This window comes from Hemicordylus capensis, chromosome 1 (genome assembly GCF_027244095.1).
Source record: "Hemicordylus capensis ecotype Gifberg chromosome 1, rHemCap1.1.pri, whole genome shotgun sequence".
NCBI classification, from domain to species: Eukaryota; Metazoa; Chordata; class Lepidosauria; order Squamata; family Cordylidae; genus Hemicordylus; species Hemicordylus capensis.
In genome coordinates this window covers 431,675,519-431,694,640 of record NC_069657.1, presented here as the reverse complement: position 1 = coordinate 431,694,640, position 19,122 = coordinate 431,675,519, and the positions used below count along the sequence as shown (strand labels likewise).

The window sequence follows — 19,122 nt, the reverse complement described above, 5'->3', positions numbered from 1 at the left end:
AACTTTTGATGAAAACCAGTATATACATATTTGTTGTAGTGGTGGTGGTGTCTGGACACATTTTATTTATTTAAGATATTTACCTCCCTGCCTTTCAGTTTCACAATTTTCAGAATGGGTTACAGTCAATATTTAAGAAGCAGCGGTGGGGGGTGGGTGAGCAATGAAAACAGTGCAGAAATAAATCAAAATATAATTAAAACAGCAGAGCACCAGAGCAAATCAGCAAAATAAAACCAATCTAACTGTGTAATTAAAAGACCTGGTTAAATAAATTCCTTTTAGGCTTGTGTCTGCCTGTCAAGGTAAACATTGAACTTGACATTTCTACTTTCGTCAGAAATTCTATAACATGGAAGTGGACTCTTTGCTGCTGAATTCAGTCTTAATCACTAGACTTAAGATGATTAATGCTTTGGGCTTCTAAATTCCTTTTACCCTGGTTTGCACCTAGGGTTTCGGGGTTGTTTTTTACGGGGGGGGGCAGGGATTGGCAATCACACTTGAATGGGGATGGGGGTGGCAAGCTCAGCCTTCGCCCCATAGTGGCCTTTCTGCAAGTGTAGCCTCTCCTCCACACTGTCCAAAATGACAAGAGTACAGAGAGGAGATCTGGTCTTGTGGCAGCAAGCATGAATTGCCCCCATTGCTAAACATGGTCCACACTGGTTTGCTTTTGGATGGGAGACTACATGTGAGCACTGTAAGACATTTCCCTTAGGGGACGGGGCCTGATTGATTGATTGATTGATTGATCAGTTTTTATACCGCCTCTCCTAAGGCATCCCAAGGTGGTTTACAAAAGTTAAAACACAATAAAACTCTGTAAAAATCACATTTAAAACCTTAAAATCCATTAAACATTAAAAACCATAAAACCCCAAAAACCCGACCATAAAAAAGACAAACAGAAGCAAGAGAGCTGAGAGACCTGGTAGCTCCTAAGGGGCAAAAGCCTGAACAAATGAAAAGGTCTTTGGTTGTTTTTTAAAGCAGCCACAGAGAGCAGAGATTCACTGGGAGAGCATCCCATTGCTCAGCGGAAGAGCAGAAGCTCCCAATTTCACCCCCTGGCATCTCCTGGTAGGGCTGGGAAAGACTCTTGCCTGAAAGCATGAAGATCCACTGCCAGTCAGTGTAGACAGTACTTAGCCAGGTGGACCAATGGTCTGACTCGGTATAAGACGGTGTCCTGTGTTCCTCGGAGTGAGCAAGAGACAGTGGGGATCTCCATGAGTTCTTCATGCTCCTTTGACTCCTGTTTTTAGTTGTTTTCCAGCTGGCGGGATAAAAGCAGGCAGGAACATAAGGTAGAGAACGCGCACCTCTCTCCCATTTATCTTTAGAGCAGAAATGCTCAAACGTGGGTCCCCAGATGGTGCAGGACTTCAACTCCCAAAATGCCAGCCACGGTGGGGGACCCAAGTGGGGACCCAGCCACAGTGGGGGACCAAACGCCAGCCAAAACGCCAGCCATGGTGGGGGACCCAAGTGGGGACCCAGCCACGGTGGGGACCCCTGCATTGTCAAGAATTTTGCAGGAAAATGTGAGGCTTTGTAGCTTGGAGGGTTGGTAGGGAAATGGCATCCTTTAGGGGGCTGGATTCATCCTGTGGGTAACCCAGATGCTGGTGCCCTACTCCAGGGTAACCCAGTGTGTTGAAGGAACTTTTAAAGACTGCACACTATACTTTGATGTGAATTATTAACTGGCTGCCGCTCATGCAGTGAGGATTCGAGACAGTTAAGTTAACTAAAGTGCCCAAATATCCAAGTTTGTCTTGTCTACAGTGCATATCGAAATGCTAATGTGCTTGTAAAACAAATCTTTTGATTCCAGGCTTGCGGAGCCCTCGGAGTTTTCTTGTTTCTTTTAGCAGAAACAAAACCATCCTGTTTCAGAGCCCTTGCGTTGCATTAAACCCCCTTCTTGTTTGAAGGCTCAAGTGTGCTGTCTTCCGCATCGGTTTTGATTTTGATTTTTAACTTGGGTTAGATAAGTCAAGATATAATCCTTGCGTGGACAGGCTATCTTTGACTTGAAACTCTTATGTAGCTAATCAGATGACAGCATACTCCAAATGTGTTGGACTAAATCAGGATTACAAATGTCTGTCTTGGTTCTAATTACTTAACATGGTGTTTACACATTTTTTTCTGGAGAGCCCCTGGGTTTTTTGGAAGCTTAACGGGAGTTCCTCAAAGAGAAGACCATTCATCTTATTTTATTTTGAAAGTGTGTGTTGCATGTTAATTTTTTTTTACTGCATAAAATATAAATGCAAAATATATAACATGTAAACATTGTTTTGGATATATCATCAAAGAGCTTTACATGTAATATTTTGTTTAATTGATTAATCAGTGTGTCAAAAAAGGCACAAAGATTCCTTTGATATGCCAGTTATTAATATCTTCTTGTATCAAATTAAGTTCATACTTACTGTTTTCATTACTGGTTAGTCTTGATCTATAATTTGTCACCAACCTCCAGCTATAGCATGTTTTATGGAATCTGCTATATCCCAAACTTCTCTCAATCACTTGGTTTTGGAGAGTTTAGCTGGGGCTTTCCAGTGCCTTGCATCGACAAATTGTGCTGCTGTGAACAAATATAGCAGCATAATGTGAATATTTTCTGACATATATTTTGCAAAGCCTAATGTGTGTGACCATATTTTGAAAATGTTGTTAGCCACCGTTCAGCATTGGGTTGCCAGGTCCAGATGGGAAAAAAGACAATATCCATCATCAGAAAAAGTGGAAATAGAGGACGCTTTTCACCAAAAAAAGTCTCGACCTTGCATAAAATTTGCATATGTTGATTAAAATGGGATAATTTGAGAATAAATGCAGCTCACCACTGTGAAGCTGATGACCAGGAGAGCTGTACGTCTGTTCGGTCTGCTGTCTAGGTACAGAGTTCTCAAGGCCCCTGCTTCTTAACTAAATTCATCTCCTAACTAGGTTTGCCACACACACAGTCCTCTATCCTCCTCTCCCACGGGTCACCCAGCCTGCTTTCCCTAGCCAGCCAGCAACTTTGCCTCTTGGCTCCAGGCAGGGCAGCCAGGTAGCTGCTCAGCCAGCCCCTTTGCATGTTGGCACAGCGCTGCGTGCACAGTCTCCCACTTGCTTGCTGTTCTCTACGACTACAAACATTTATTAGGCCACTTTTCAACAGAAGGTTTCACAGTGGTTTTCAAAGGAAAATAAATAATAAGATGCTCCCCTTTCCGCAAAGGGCTCACAGTCTAAAAAGAAATGCAAGGTAACACCAGCATCAGCCAAGGAATGTTGGATATGGCCAGTTGTTCTCCTCATGCTAAATAGAAGAGATTCACCACTTTTAAAGGTACCCTTTTACACAGTTTTTGGGGTAGCTACAAACTGAGTAAAGTTAGCTAGCTTCTAAGTTCTTACTGCCACCGTCAGCACATGAAGGAAGCAAGCTGCACCTGCTGGACCCTCCTATGCATGTTCCTGCATCACATGGCTCTGTAATCTGTCACTAAAGCAGAACCTCCACTCTGGCTTCCCCATTAGATGGATGTTCAGTAGGATGCTGGCAGGGGAAGGAGACAGAGGAAGAGAAGCTGCTCATGAGAGCAAAATGTTCTGAGCAAACTAATGTTCCAGCTGTTCTCTAGAACTTTGGACACCACAACACATGCAAAAAAAGTCACTGGGTCCCCCAAAGAGCCACATGTCCTCTATAAAAGTCCCTAGTTGACAACCCTATTAATAATGATAATAATGATAATAATTCTATTTCTATACCACACTTCCAAAAATGGCTCAGGGCAGTTTACACAGAGAAATAATAAATAAATAAACAAACAAACAAATAAATAAATAAATAAATAAGATGGAACCCTGTCCCCAAAGGGCTCACAATCTAAAAGAAACATAAGATTGACACCAGCAACAGTAATTGGAAGTACTGTGCTGTGGGTGAATAGCAATAGCAATAGCACTTACATTTATATACCGCTTTATAGCCGGAGCGCTCTAAGCGGTTTACAATGATTTAGCATATTGCCCCCAACTTCTGGGTACTCATTTTACCGACCTCGGAAGGATGGAAGGCTGAGTCAACCTTGAGCCCCTGGTCAGGATTGAACTTGTAACCTTCTGGTTACAGGGCAGCAGTTTTACCACTGCGCCACCATGGGCTCTTAGGGCCAGTTACTCTCCCCTGCTAAATAAAGAGAATCGCCATGTTAAAAGGTGCCTCTATAAGCATAAAGCTTACAGGGCAGCATACAGTGAAAGAAGAAAATAAAACAATACAGTGTTCAGACTAAGTTAGACATTACTAGCTTGTCCCATAGATTTCAATGGTGCTTAGTCATGACTGACTCGTCTGACTGCTGATAGGTGAGCTTCCTAAAACTACAGAAATAGCAGCTGCTGATAGGTGAGCATCCTAAAACTACAGAAGTAGGAGCCATCCCCAGGTAGCAAAATCCACCAGAATCAAGGCAATATGGAAAGGGTTCCTTGAAAATAGAGAGTTCTGAAAGCCACTGCATTGAGTAAGCTTAGTTACATCACCTAATGTAGACTTTCCACAAGAAGTTTTGTTGAACTCTGTCTCCAGCTGTGAGTGTGCTGTTTCTCCCAACGTAAAAATGCTTTTAGGATTGAATGCATCCATGTAGGGTTACTTCTCTGCTTCTTTACCTCTCTTTGGGGCTGCAACTTGTAACTAGGAGTGTCATCATCGGCTGTGTGGTCAAGCCCTATGAACGGTGTGCTGTGTGACGATGCCTTGTGAACAGGCCTATGCCTGTTAATGTTGCTGGCTTGCCAGTGGCCGCCTTGGGTTCCAGACAGGGGCCTTTCCTAGCCCTATCTGGAGATGCCAGAGATCAGAGGCGTATCTAGGGAAAATAGCGCCTAGGGCAAGCATTGAAATTGCACCCCCTGTCCAAACATCTGACACCCATCTTTCAGATAACTTTACCATACTATCAGCTGAAAAATACAAGTCAAGCTCATCAATCTATTAATATTTCAAAAACTATTTAGCAGTGGACAGAGCCAGACCAAAAAATGCTGGAAAACTACAAATTTCAGTATGCTGGGGCTCATGAAATACCCAAATACTATGTGGAGGTGTACTTGGAAAACTAAACAGAAGTGCCTGTCTAATTCTCTACTATGCATTGTAGCATCACTATTACATAAGTTTTAAAAATAAATGGAGAATTTGACTTTTCCCAGATACTCTGAAAATAATTAAAGGATATACAGAGTAAACTGTGTCACTGCTTAGAATATATTTTAGTATTTCAGAAAGACAATTAAAATGAGAGAAAGAGAGCAAGAAACTCCCAGTGGGCCTTAATACTAAGGATTTCACACTAATTCAAAGACAAACTCACCATTAATAGCCATATTATTAAGACATCACATTTAACTCACTTATCACAAGAAGCAAAGTAAGAGCAAATGAATACAATCCTAGCTCATAAGCTTCAGCTCAGTATTCACAAGCCCTGATTCTCTGTACATAGTGCCAATCTGAATATGTGTACAGTGACATATATTAAATTTTTTAAAAACTCCTTTTTACCTGTAGACCCTTCGGGGGGCTTCCTAAAGGCCATGGGGGGGGTCTGCAAAGGTTCCCCCTCCCCCTGCTGGCCTCTAGGGCCTCACAGGGACCATTTGAGCATGTATGGTGGCCATTTTTTAAACTTATTTTTTTTTAAATGGCCACTGAAAACAAAATGGCCACCATGCATGCTCAAATGGCCTCTGCAAGGCCTGGCATGGCCTAGGGTCTCACAGAGGCCATTTGAGCATGCACGGTGGCCATTTTGTTTTCGGTGGCCTTTAAAAAAAAATTAAAAAAATTGCGCCCCCCCTTCAAGTGGCACCCGGGGCACGTGCCCTGCCTGTCCCACCCTAGATACGCCCCTGCCAGAGATAGAACCTGGGATCTTCTGCATGCAAAGCAGGTTCTCTACCCCCAAGTCACAGTTCCATGTTCCTAGGATGAGACACTGAAGTGGTTTGAAAACAAGCATGGACAACCCTCCCCGCCTGGCAGTTTGCTGCCTCTTTTCCTGGTTTGCACTTGGCTTGAAAACCAGGGGTTTGATCCAGGGGAAGAGGGAGTGGGCAGGCTCTAGGTTCCACCCAGAGTTGTTCACATAACACCAAATCAATATGAGCCACCCTGGTGTGAAAGAGGGGAAATGGAATTTTAAAGGTTCTTAAAATTCCCAAGTGCTCTCTGTTTTTGGGTTGCTTAATTCAGTGCTGGAACAGCAGCAGCACGTTTGCTGAGACGTTTGCGCACGCGCACACACACACACACACACCCATCTCTGTTTCTTTCTTTCTCTGCATTCCTTCAATTTTGCCTTTGGTAAATCTTGTTCCAAGAGACTTGGAAGGAAGAGGAAGGCCGGAGGCCAGCGGAGGAGAGGGAATGAAGAGCAGGACTGGAATCTTGGAGGCAGCAGGCGGAGGCTGTTCTTGGAAATGCATGGACAGGCTTACTTGGCTGCAAGGGACGTGTAACTAGAGCTGTTGCTGCCTTCAGCCGAGGAGCTCAAGGATGTTTGGAGGCTTAGCTGGTTTCTTTCTTGAGCCTGTTTTAGACCTCCTAGGTTATTTCTGCTAAGGGGAATTCAGGCTAGGAGTGAGGCAGCCTGACTGGCAGTCGCTCCGGGGGATTCAGCTTCCTATTCCAAAACATGCTGGTGTAGTGAGCATGCTATGGCGAGCTCTTTCTTTCTCAGTGTCCCAGAGCATGGTCTAAGGGCACATGGCACAGTCATTTTGCTGAAGCTAAGCAGGTCTTGGTGTGGTCACTGCCTGATTGGGAGACGCATGTCTGCTGCCACCTTTGGGGATGGGGCTGTAGCTCAGTGGTTGAGCATCAGCTTGCAGGTAAAAGGTCCCAGGTTCAATCCCTGGCAGTGTTCCCTCTAACAGGGATTCCCAGATGTTGTTGACTACAACTCCCAGAATCCCCAGCCAAGGCCACTGGAGCTGAGGATGCTGGGAGTTGTGTTGAACAACACCTGGGAATCCCTGTTAGAGGGAACATTGATCCCTGGCCATCTCAGGATAGACAACACAGAGCTAGATGGACCAATAGTCTGACTCAGAATAAGGCAGCCACCTCCTATGTTCCTAATGTCCACGTGTTGGGAGCACCACCACCGCTGCTGCATCTCCCACTGTGCCAGGATTTAGGCACTTCCTGCACAGTCGGCCCCAGAGGCAAGAACTGGCAATGAGTTGCTATTAGAACCAATGGCAGGAAGTGGGCATCCTGCAGGGACACAATAATGAGCACAGTGCTGTAGAGCAAGCCAGTGCTGTGAGCGAAATGGAGAGAGGGCCAGCTTGGGCTAGCGCAGCAGCCAGCCTGTTTCCTCTGTCTGTGTAGGACTCTTTCCAGGATCTGCTGCCCGAGCATGTGGAAGGAATGACTTGGTAGTAGAGATGCCTTTCTCCTCCTCGTCCCCAGCTTCCTTGCGGCTGCACATACCTTCTGGCCAGACTCACGTTCCCGGCCTGTTACCAATAAACCAGTTTTTGGGGAAGATGGAGAAAAGCTTCATGTTCACATTTCCAAATTCCTTAGTGGTCTGGCTAGTCCTTTCTTGCCTTTCCTCCGGCTGGGAGGCTCTGAGGGGTCTGAAGCCATGAAGCTGCTGCCACCTTCAGGACATTGCGGGCTAGTGGCATGGATATGCCATTCAAGGATGCTAAACAGAATTCTCCCCAAGTATGACAGGGAGCCGGTTAGAGTAACTGGAGTAAACGTGTGTGTGTGTGTGTGTGTGTGAGAGAGAGAGAGAGAGAGAGAGAGAGAGAGAAGGGAAACAGGCAATATCGGCTCTCCACAAGAGAGACATGGCACATGGCTTAGCTTTGGAGCATTAGTAAGTTAGGGAAGAGAACTGGTCTTGTGGTAGCAAGCATGACTTGTCCCCTTAGCTAAGCAGGGTCCACCCTGGTTGCATTTGAATGGGAGACTACATCTGTGAGCAAAGCCCTTAGGACGTGGGGCTGCTCTGGGAAGAGCATCTGCATACTTGCAAGCAGAAGGTCCCAAGTTCCCTCCCTGGCATCTCCAAGATAGGGCTGGGAGAGAGACTCCTGCCTGTATCCTTGGAGAAGCCACTGCCAGTCTGTGTAAACAAAACTGAGCTAGATGGACCAATGGCCTGACTCAGTATATAGCAACTGCCTATGTTCCTAAGTGCTGATGTTCTTATTTCTCGCCAGCTTAGACTGGAATAGTGATGCTAGTAATGCATAGATTGGCAGTTAATATTTTGTATAGAAAGCTGCCTTATACCGAGTCAGACCCTTGGTCCATCTAACTCAATATTGTCTGTACTGACTGTCGGCTGTTCTCCAGGGTGTCAGATGGATATTCCCCAGCCCTACCTGGAGATGCCAGGGATTGAACCTGGGACCTTCCGTTTGCAAAGCAGATCTTCTACCACTGAGCTACAGTCACATACTATTTTGGGGGGGCTATTTTCCATATTTTGCTCCTCCCTCTTTTTGTGATACCCATTCCCTTTTTGCTGACGAACAGCTGCTGCCTGTCTCCAAGATTCCAGCCCTGTTCTTCGTTCCCCCTCCTTTGCTGGCCTCCAGCTTTCCTCTTCCTTCCAAATGTCCCTGAACAAGACTTAACAAAGGCAAAGTTGAAGGAATGCCTAGGGAAAGGAATCTGGTTTGTTTTACTATTAAAATTGGGAGGATGTATCACAAAAAGAGTCCACACTTCAAAGCTGAAAAGCATTTTTTAATAATCAAATGCATGTATGTAATATTCTTTTGATTTTAAATTTTGCTTTTCAAGGTGTAGACTTGTGAAACAATAAAGAGGGATTAAAAGAAAGATAGAATAAAAGAAGACCCTTCAACTCCACCAGACCATTGGTCCACTTACCTTCAGTCTTGTCTACACCTACTGGCAGCAGCTCTCCAGAATTTTAGACAGGTGACTTTTTCAGCCCTACTCCTAAGTATGCTAAGATTGAATCTGGGACTTGATGCTGTTGCACTGAGAGATGGCCCCTCCCCTAGCGGGCTTCTGAGCATGGACCTTCTTTTAGTTGAACAGTTGGCATGAATTTGAGCGCAAATGTCTGTCTCTATGTGCATTAGTAAAATGCACATCCTGACGTACATGAAAGCGCACATCCCATTGAAAGCAGTGCAGTGCAAACAGTGACATCTGCACTGGGATCAGTGCCCACTCCTGATCCAGCAAAGGAGGTCCATGCCTAGAAGCTGATTTCCTCTGCGTACAGTCATTGTTGCTCCTCTGCGCAACAGGGAAGCTCCTGGCTCAAGCAAAGCAACTAGAGTGGGTCTCTTTGGACTTGGCTCCATGGAGCACACACTGGGGACAGCCATTGCTGCCCCTCTGATCCAGCTGGGAAGTGCCAGACTTGAGAGGAGGAGGAGTTGTGTGAGCTTGGTCTTTGCCTGCCTTTGGCCCTGGAGCCAGCATGGTGTCCCAGTCTGGGCTCAGAGGAATGAGCGTGGCAAGTTTTGTTCACCTCCCGAGTTGAGCTGATGAAGAGGAGGAGGAGAGCTGATCTTGTGGTCGCGAGCATGAATTGTCCCATTTGCTAAGCAAGGTTGCCTCGGTTTGCATTTGGATGGGAGATGACATCTTAGTGCTGCAAGATATTCCCTTGGGGTTGGGGTCATAGCTAGCTCAGTGGAAGAGCATCTGCATGCTTGCACACAGAAGGACCCAGCTTCAGTCTCTGGCAGCTCCTGGTAGGCCTGGGAGAGACTTCTGCCTATAACTTTGGAGAATTGCTGCCAGTCAGTGTCGACAGTACTGAGCTAGATGGCCCAAGGGTCTGACTTGGTATAAGGCAACTTCCTGTGTCCCTGTGTAAATGCCTGCAGTGGTATTGCAGCTATTGGGATCAGTATGGTTGTCTGAGGGTGCCCTATTAGTAAAACCAATATAACACAGCTGTGGAAGCCCTCGCTCTGGAAACTCATGAAGGCCTTTGCATCATTTGAAAGTGCCATAAAATCCTTTTATTGGAGCTGGCATTTTTGTAGCACACATGTTTTAATTGCATTTTAATTGGCTACGTTAATAGCTTTGACCACACAGTTGTGCACACTCAGCATTCGGGGGTGAGGCTAGCTATCTATTCAATCATATATAAATGCTGCCTTGACCCCAGGATTGTTGTACGCATACAGAATCCAGTGGAATTCTGCATGTTAAGAATCTGGGGGGGAGGGGGTTTGTTTTTACATTGCTAGCCCTTATGGCTACAGAGAAAACCTTATGAACGTTATCTGGTGGATTCTTAGAAGCTTGAGAATTCCTGATTAGCACCTTCAGAGTGGAGTTCTTATGCTCTGCACCGCTCCTCTTTCCCACTCTCTCATGGCAACCCCCTTGCTCCTCAGACAGCCTGTGAGTTTGATAACCTGGATCTCAGATGTTTTTTGCAGCAAATGATGCAAAAAACCAAATAGTTGCAGATCTGCATTGTTGACTCCTATCTTAGAATTTGAGCTATTGTTGCAGTGTGTGTGTGTGTGTTGTGTGTGTATGTGTGTGTATAACCCAAGGTGAAAATGAGTGGATACAGTCAGATGCAGTGTATAAGTATAAGCATGCATATGTATTCAGTACTTGGTTTGGGCCCCTTTTGCAGCAATTACTTCCTCAATGTGGCGTGGCATGGATGCTATCAGCCTGTGGCACTGATGAGGTATTATGGAAGACCAGGATGCTTCATTAGCGGCCTTCAGCAATTCTGCATTGTTTGGTCTCATGTCTCTCATCCTTCTCTTGGCAATGCCCCATAGATTCTCTATGGGGTCAGGTCAGGTGAGTTTGCTGGCCAGTCAAGCACAGTACACTGTATACTTTTCAGAGGTCCGATATTGTTCTATTCTTCAATCCTTGTCTTCTTGGTTCCATGTAATATTCTAATTTTCTGAGATTGTGGATTTGGGGTTTTCATGAGCTGTATGCCATGATCATCACAATTATAACAAATTAAGGCTTGACTTATCTCGCTTTGCATGTAATGCGTCTGTCTCATATATCAGTTTCACCTTTTAATTTGCATTACTGAAATTAATGGACTTTTGCACGATATTCTAATTTTCCGAGTTTCACCTGTACCGACATAGTGGTACAGCACTAACCTTTGTAAACGTTTTATTTTGAGGCGGGAGGACACTGTTCTTTGAAGTGAGGGCAGTACTGTGTGTGTGAGCGGGGGGCAGGTTTGGGCTTGTATGTACGCCTTCAGCAGAAGTCCTACTCCTTAATTCTAATTGGTTGGGGTTACAGTTGCTCAGTGGTGAGTGAAATACATTCTGCACATGCTCAGATGCACATTATTCATATATGTTTCTCTAAAGGTGGGTGTAGTGTTAAATGGTCATAACAGAGGAGGAGTACAGCTCCAAGACCAAGGACCAATAATATCAGAGAGAGAGAGGGAGGGGGAGGGAGAGAGAGATATATATTTCTCCTTGCACCACTTCTGTGAACAAAGTACACATGCAGCCTGGGTATTGCTTCCCCTGACCAATTCCTGATTATTTATTTCTCTATCTATCATGTTTCTGTACTGACATGTGTATCCTTAGGTGGTGTACATCATTTAAAATTCAACAAATATAAAAACAGGATAAAAATAATTAAAACAATTATGATTAAAAACCAATTAAAATTAATTAAAATCCTGAGAAAACAGGTGTTTCTTAAGGGTCTTTTTAAAAAGCAGCCAGAGATGGAGAAATTCTGATTTTAACAGGGAGTAAGTAGTGCATTCCAGAGCCCCAGGCAGGCACAGAGAAGGCCCGCTCCGAAGTAGCCACCAAGCAAGCTGGTAGTAGCCATAACCGGACCTCCCCAGATGACCTTAATAGGCGGGAGGGTTCATGACAAAGGAGGCACTCTCCCTAAATGCCTTGGACCCAAGCCGTTAAGGGCTTTATAGGTAATAACCAGCACTTTGTATTCCGCTTGGAAACCTATCGGCAGCCTGTGCAGTTCTTTTAAGACTGGTGTTACATGGTCTCTTCAGGTTATCTTGGAGACCAGACTGGCTGCCGCATTCTGCACCAACTGCCGTTTCCGGACCACGTACAACGGCAGCCCCATGTATTATCTCAAGTGCAGCTTCTCAAGGGGTGAGGAATTGCTCCTCCTGCAGTCTGTTCGAGCCATTATTGCCACCCATTGAGTACCTTCTGGCATTAGATAACAGGAATGTCTATTAAATCTCATATAGCATTTTTAGTAGAATTAATTAATCCATTAAGCAGCTCACTATTAGGTAGTTTTGTGGGTTTTTTCCATCCTACGTGAAGTAGCTTGTTTTAAAAACCTGTTTAAAGATTCGCATTTTCTTGACAAAACAACATGCTCTCCCATTGGCCGAGGTGATTATGACATCAACGCTGCTCAACCTCCCTGCAGCCTTCTGATTGATATGTGTGAGTTGTGTGGATTGTTTTGCGCTGATCATTGAAAATGACTGGGAAAGGATTTGTAAAAGGAAATTCAGGAAATCTTCCATTTATAGATTCCTGCATGATGGCAAGTTTCTTCTCTGGCAATGAAGATTCTGTTGGAGTAGAGATGAGGGGAGTGAAGACCACGAGGTTTTCGCTTTGTCAGGGCTGGTGAAATCTGCCTTCAAGGAATGAGAAATCTCTTGAAAATAATGGGGAACCTTTATTACACTTGAATGATTTAACTCATGTCTCTGAGGTAAACAGGGAAACAGGACAGATACACAGGCCTTGGCGCCTTAGCTGTGACATGGCCTCTTCCTTCGTTTTACCTCAGAACTACTAGGCCTAAGTATTCCTACTTGGCTTGGTTGGCCCTCCAACCTTGTACTTCATAAGCAGAAGAGGCTTTTAAGTTCCTTGTAAGGGCCACAGGGCCCAGGATGTTTAGGCATGACAGGCAGACATCCAACTGGTTCAACTTTACCTATCTACCAAGGATGATAAATTGAAACAAAATGAAGGAAAAGGCCACTGTCGTATAGAAGCAGCAACACTAACACTGCTAAGCATTCATTCATTCATTCATTCATAATTGTACAACAAACTTAAAAAGACCTAAAAACACACACCATTTAAAACACAGTTCTAAAAACAATATAATTTGAGGCTTATGTGATAGTACATGCCCAATCTACCTCAGAGTTAAACAATTCAAATGTAATAATGGTTGCCCTTTATTTCCAAAAGATTTCTCTTGCCTGGGGGTAGGTGGTGGGTGGGCAGATTTCACCAGCCCTTACAGAAATCATTCTCAGTTGTTACTAGGGCAAAAGGCAAAAAGAGCGGGAAACAGCCATTGTTCACCCCCCATTCTCCACACAGTTGCTCCCCCCCCATTTTTAAAGGCAGAGAAAAATCAAATAAAAATAATTTCTTCTTATACTGGATTGCCATATAAGGGGTGATTTTGGCGGGAGGGGAGATTTTTTGAGTTATAAAACTGGCTCTGATACTAACCGTATGGTCTTCACTCCCCTCATATACACCCTTATGAAACTGTTCACCCTCCGCTTCTCTACACAGTTGTGCTTTTTTTTTTTTTTAAGGTCAGAAAATATCAAATAAAAATACAATATTGGAGGATAATAAACATTTTATAATTTATTTATACTAACATTGAAATGGTCCTGAAACACAAGCAACGTGGATTTCTCACTTAACACCTTTTCTCTTCTCACTGCATCTACTCAAACTTGTCATCACTTATTTTTCGTAGGTTAGGTAAAGTGTGCCATCAAGTCGACTTCGACTCCTGGCACCTACAGAGCCCTGTGGTTTTCTTTGGTAGAATACAGGATCTTCCTATATCACTGCTGCCTGATCAGTGGGGATTCAAACCAGCAACCTTCTGCTTGTTAGTCAAGCATTTCCCCGCTATACCATGTAGTTACATGCACAATTTCCCCCCAGTGTGCTTTCTGTTGTACTCTTGCACAGTGGTACTGTACACTGCTTGTACCTTCTGGATTTTTCAAAATCAAAGTTGTTATTGGTCAGATTACTGCAGGAAACATCACTCTCCATAATTGGAATGACCAGGCCTCAGAGAAAGACAACAGCAATGATGTCACAGCAGAACCAACATGACTGCTGCCTGACTGGGGGACAAGGCCAAATAGGAATTTCGGGCCTTGATTTCAGCTGCATATGAGCAGATTTCATTGCATACACACAAAAGGTAACTTTTAAGGAGCAATCATAGGAACACAGGAGCACTGGAAGATAGGAAGCTGCCATATACTGAGACCACTGGTCTATCTAGGTCAGTATTGTCTTCACAGACTGGCAGCGGCTTCTCCAAGGTTACAGACAGGAATCTCTCTCAGCCCTATCTTGGAGAATCCAGGGAGGGAACTGGGAACCTTCTGCTCTTCCCAGAGGAGAGGCTCCATCTCACTCTGGGAAGTATATTTCACCATGTTCACATGTGGTCAAGCTAAAGGTCCTCTTTCCATGCTCTGGGTCTGTTGTATCATGTCTGAAAGCACCTGGTCCCTGATAAATGTGAGGCAAGAACTCCATTGGCAATCACGTTACGCCTTGGTTTTCTTGAACCCGGTGAAAGCCAACTGTGCTCCAGTAAGAGAACAACAATGATGTCAAAGTGGTTGAGTTATTCTTTACACTTAGAACATGATGTAGAATCCAGATAAGTTTTGCCGTAGACCAAGTTGCTGAAGTTCGCTTCTGTTTCCAGACTAGTTCTTGTACTAGCACAACCTCTTGAAAGCCCATATATTTGTAAACAAAGAACTTGTGCAGCATGCATTTGGGTGGTTCCTCTTCCACTAGTGGTAGTGCAACTTTGCAGAGTACCACAACTGCATCAAGTCCATCCTGCAGTGCCACTGTGGATGCTACCCTTGTAGACCTCTGTCTCTGTATGTGCATTCAAAATAACTCAGTTTCATGCAAAACTGGGACTTAATGCGAGGATTGAAACTGAGAGAACCATTTTGAGGGGTCTAGGCAGTAACTGATATTTGGCTGGGTCTCTTAAAATAAAATGGAAAAGTACACTTCTGTCTTGTTTTTTGTTCAGAAAAAAGGTAAAGTATGTCGTTGAGTCGGTGTTGACTTCTGGCGAAAACAGAGCCCTGTGGTTGTCTTTGGTAGAATACAGGGAAACTCAGGCTTATATGGAGCTCTCTGCAGTTCCCCTTCCTTGCATCGATCAGGTTTGCACTCCCTTGTTCTCATCTGAAGCTGAAAAGTAGACTCAGGCACTGAAGCAACCTTCTAAGCTGATCCCCACCTGTGTAACATTAATTGTATAGAATATTGTCATGCTCTGCTGGCCCTGAGGCCCTGCATGATATTGCCCCTTGTGGCAGCCTGCTGCATTACAGGAGACTTCTAGGCCTGGACAGGGCCTGCCCTCAGGAGTCACTTCCTGGCCATTTTCTGAAGCAGGAAGAGACTTCCTGACTGAGGCAGACCTTACCTCAGTATCAAGGTCTGCTTATGTGTGTCTTGCTCTTGACTACTTCTTGGTTTGACCTTTGGTGTGCCTGCCCCTCTGACAGCTCCTCGGTTTGACCTCTGGCGTGTTACTGGCTCTTGGCTCCTTTTCTAGGGTTGCCGTATGCAAGCTTCCCAAATCCCGGTGGTCTAATTTGCATATTATGCAAATCATGCGGCAACCAATTTGCACTTTATTTATTTATTTGACAGATTTGTATACTTTCCCCTCCTTCTCTGCCCTCCCATTTGATCGGATCCAAAGTAAAATCCGGGCAGTGCATTTGAAATCCATGTGTAAATCTGGTGGAATTTAGCAGCCGGGTGGAGGAGCCAAAATCTGGTGGCTACCCTAAATTCCAGGGGACACATGGCAACCCTATCCTTTTCTGACTCTTTTTGCATCTGACTGCTTACCCAATGTGACTTCTGGTGTTTTCCTGGCTCTCCCAGTCCTGGCTTTGAACTTGCGCCCCCTGGTGACCACTGCCCATGGCTCACCAGGCTCAGCTGGCTGACGTACATACACTATATATATAAATTATATATGCCTATACAATTACTGTTCCAGTCCTGTATAGAGGTCTTTGTCAAAGGGCACTCGTAAAAGGTCTGACTGTTTTCTCAGTGTTGATTACCCTATTAAAAATCAAACATGAAAACACTCTGGTAAAAATATAGTTATGAAAAGAAAAAAGTAATGCAGCATGTAACACATCGATCTGCATTTAATATAGCTTACCATTAAAATGTGTTTCCCCTGATAGTTGTGTATATAAAAGCAAAATGCTTCTGGCTGCTGATGTGGATGCAGTGAGTCAACATTTGAAATCTTGATTTAAATGACTTCAATAGATTATGATAAATGGAGGCATTAACAGAAGTTGGCCTATATTTTATTGCATTCTAATCAGGCTGATTTTAATAAAATGAAATTTGTGTTAAAGGAGCTCATGGGTATAAGAACAAATGGATGGGAACTGCTAATGGTAGATTGGGCATAAGAAGAAAGTTTCTACCCACTGGAGGAATAGAATTCTGGAATAATCTTCATAGGGTGGAAGCTGAGGCCTCATTAGACTGAAAACAAGCTGGAAAAACGTATTATGGATATTGGATGATGTTTTAACTTGATACCTCAGTAGCAACATATTCAGGTCAGGCAGACAATCTCTCCTTCTCTCTGCTCTCCCCTTCTGTGGCAAAGAGGTGCTTATATTCTTCCTTGCAGTGAAGCATTAGAAATAGCTGCAACTGTAGATAGTCAGGGTGCCATTTCATCGGGGGGGGGGGGCGGCTGCAGAGGGCCAAGCATGCCAGAGTGAGGCCGGGAACTGATTCACAGCAAGATCCAGCACCTTTCTCTCGGTTGTGTTCAGGATTAAATTGCAGGGGGAGAAACCCCCCATGTATTTCAACAGCAATTGCTGCTTTTTATATCTCAACCAGAGAGAGAGCTGCTCCTGAGGATTAATCACCTGGGGTCTAAAACACGAAGCGTGTTGACTCTTTCTCTCTTCCCACCTTTTCAAGTGGTGCCCGGTGGTGCCCCCTGGATAGGATATTTCTGATGAGGTTATTGGAAATGTGTGCTCAGGAGCGAAAAGGTGTATCTCTTGGGCTGAATGTTGGGTCTGTTTGTTTTTGTTTGTTTGAGAGCAGGACTTTACTGGAGGCCGGGAATCCCCGTCTCATTACTTGGCACAGTCCTGGAGCATAGGAAATAGTAATAGAGTATCTCTAAACATAGAGTGCATGTCCTTCACTGCTAAATGATGACCCACCCCTGCCCATCTGGAACTAAGGAGCAGGGCTCTCTGGGTCATTACATTACAGCTACCAAACGAGGCTGACCCCCCGCACCATTCTAGACAGCATTGTAGAAGCCACCCACCCACCCACCCACTCTCGTAGAGCAGATCACCCTGGAAGGAAAGAGGAGAGCAGTTCCTGCTTGCTGGATCCTGCCCTAAGTACCCACAGTGCAATTGGGCGAGATCTCAATTTAGATTGTCAGTTTGTGGTGAGGGGCTTGCCACTTGTTATAATTTTTGCACAGTGCCTTGTGTCTTAGGTGCTGCTTAAATAATAAATCTTATCAGCTTCTATGGACTCCTTCTGTCCTTCCCTGAAGATCTTGAAGCAGCAAGGGAAGGACCTGGTGGAGACTTGGGTATTGGTGTGTGCATCTGTGTTTGCGTATGTGGGGAGAGCTGTGGATATTGGTGTCCCCAGGGACCCAAACTTTCTCTGCAAGGGCTTGTGGCTGGCAGCAGGGCTAGTTTTATTACAGTAAGTGGAGGATCAACGAAAGCTAATTCTCAGTAGCTGTAATAGGATTTGGGTAAGGCATTTTGCTACTATGTCCCAGAAGATGTATTCTCCTAATTGACTTGAGTATGGGGAGCTATCTCAGTTTGCAGACTGGATAAAGAACCGCAAAGGGAACACACATGCTGAACCCTTAATGTTGCCCATAGGACTGAAGAGAGCATCATTGTGATTTTAGACTTTTAACTGGAGGGTGAATGCTTGTGGAGCTGTGAACAGTCTAGAGAGATAGCGTAGAAATAAACTTTTAGTGAAGCATAGCTTCTAGGAAATGGATGGACTGAATTCTTGTAGGCCTGCTGGCTTTCTTTCCTCAATGAACTAGTCTAGGGAACTGGATTTTACGTTGCAGGCATTGTATAGCTGCCATTCTTCTTGAGTGCCATCCTTATCACTCCAGGAAGAGCCTAGCTGCCTATAACAATGACCACACACAAAGCAGCCAGGCTCTTAAGTGTTCAGGATTCTGAAGGCATTCTCTAAGCCAGTTGAGGAAAGCTTGTAGGTGATTGCCTTCACATCAGGCTGAGAGAGATGGAACTGATGCTGGCCACTAGGCATTTTCTTTCATTATCTCACTCAAAGGAAATGATGTGGTGAATGCAACCTGTAGCAAGGCTCTGACTTTAAAATGGAGATGGTTGTGGGAGAGGCTGATGACATGGTTACTGGCTTGTCCTGCCTTGGGGGAGTGTTGCTGGCATGGGAAATAACCATGTGGGCATTTAAAAGTATAGGTGGGTTGGACAAATGTCTCCTGTGATTTTGTTGATACATGTGTCCTTTCTATTTTTCAGTCCATTGCATCACAGACTTTTATAGTATTTGTTCTTGGAGCTAAATTTTGTTTCATCTTTCAAAGCTGTTGAAAAGTTAAGGGGAACCTAGGTTCATACAGCAGTGGGCTTTTCCATGCCAATGTATTTCCTAGCCAAGAGCTCTTTAGGTACCCATTGAACCTGCCTCTCCTTTAAAAACCTTAACCAAATGTCAAGGTAATAATAATAATAATAATTCAATTTCTATACCGCCCTTCCAAAAATGACTCAGGGCGGTTTACAAAGAGAAATAACAAATAAGATGGCTCCCTGTCCCCAAAGGGCTCACATTCTAAAAAGAAACATAAGACACACACCAGCAACAGTCACTGGAGGTCCTGTGCTGGGGGTGGATAGAGCCAGTTACTCTCCCCCTGCTAAATAAAGAGAATCACCACGGTAGAAGGTGCCTCTTTGCCCAGTTAGCAGGGGTAGTCATTTA

General features: G+C 44.5%; 1 protein-coding gene and 1 long non-coding RNA gene across 5 annotated transcripts in view; one reads left to right on the top strand and one right to left on the bottom strand.

Moving 5' to 3' along the window:
* The window catches only part of LOC128352551 (phosphofurin acidic cluster sorting protein 2-like), a 224,966-nt gene that overhangs the window by 122,098 nt on the left and 83,746 nt on the right, over nucleotides 1-19,122 (top strand). The gene's annotated exons all lie outside the window — the stretch shown is intronic.
* LOC128352736 (uncharacterized) lies at nucleotides 822-12,571 on the bottom strand. Its single transcript, XR_008320636.1, has 3 exons — nucleotides 12,324-12,571; nucleotides 2,445-2,602; nucleotides 822-1,279 (listed from the first exon to the last, which is right to left on the bottom strand). It is a non-coding gene; the product is annotated as an uncharacterized LOC128352736 (long non-coding RNA).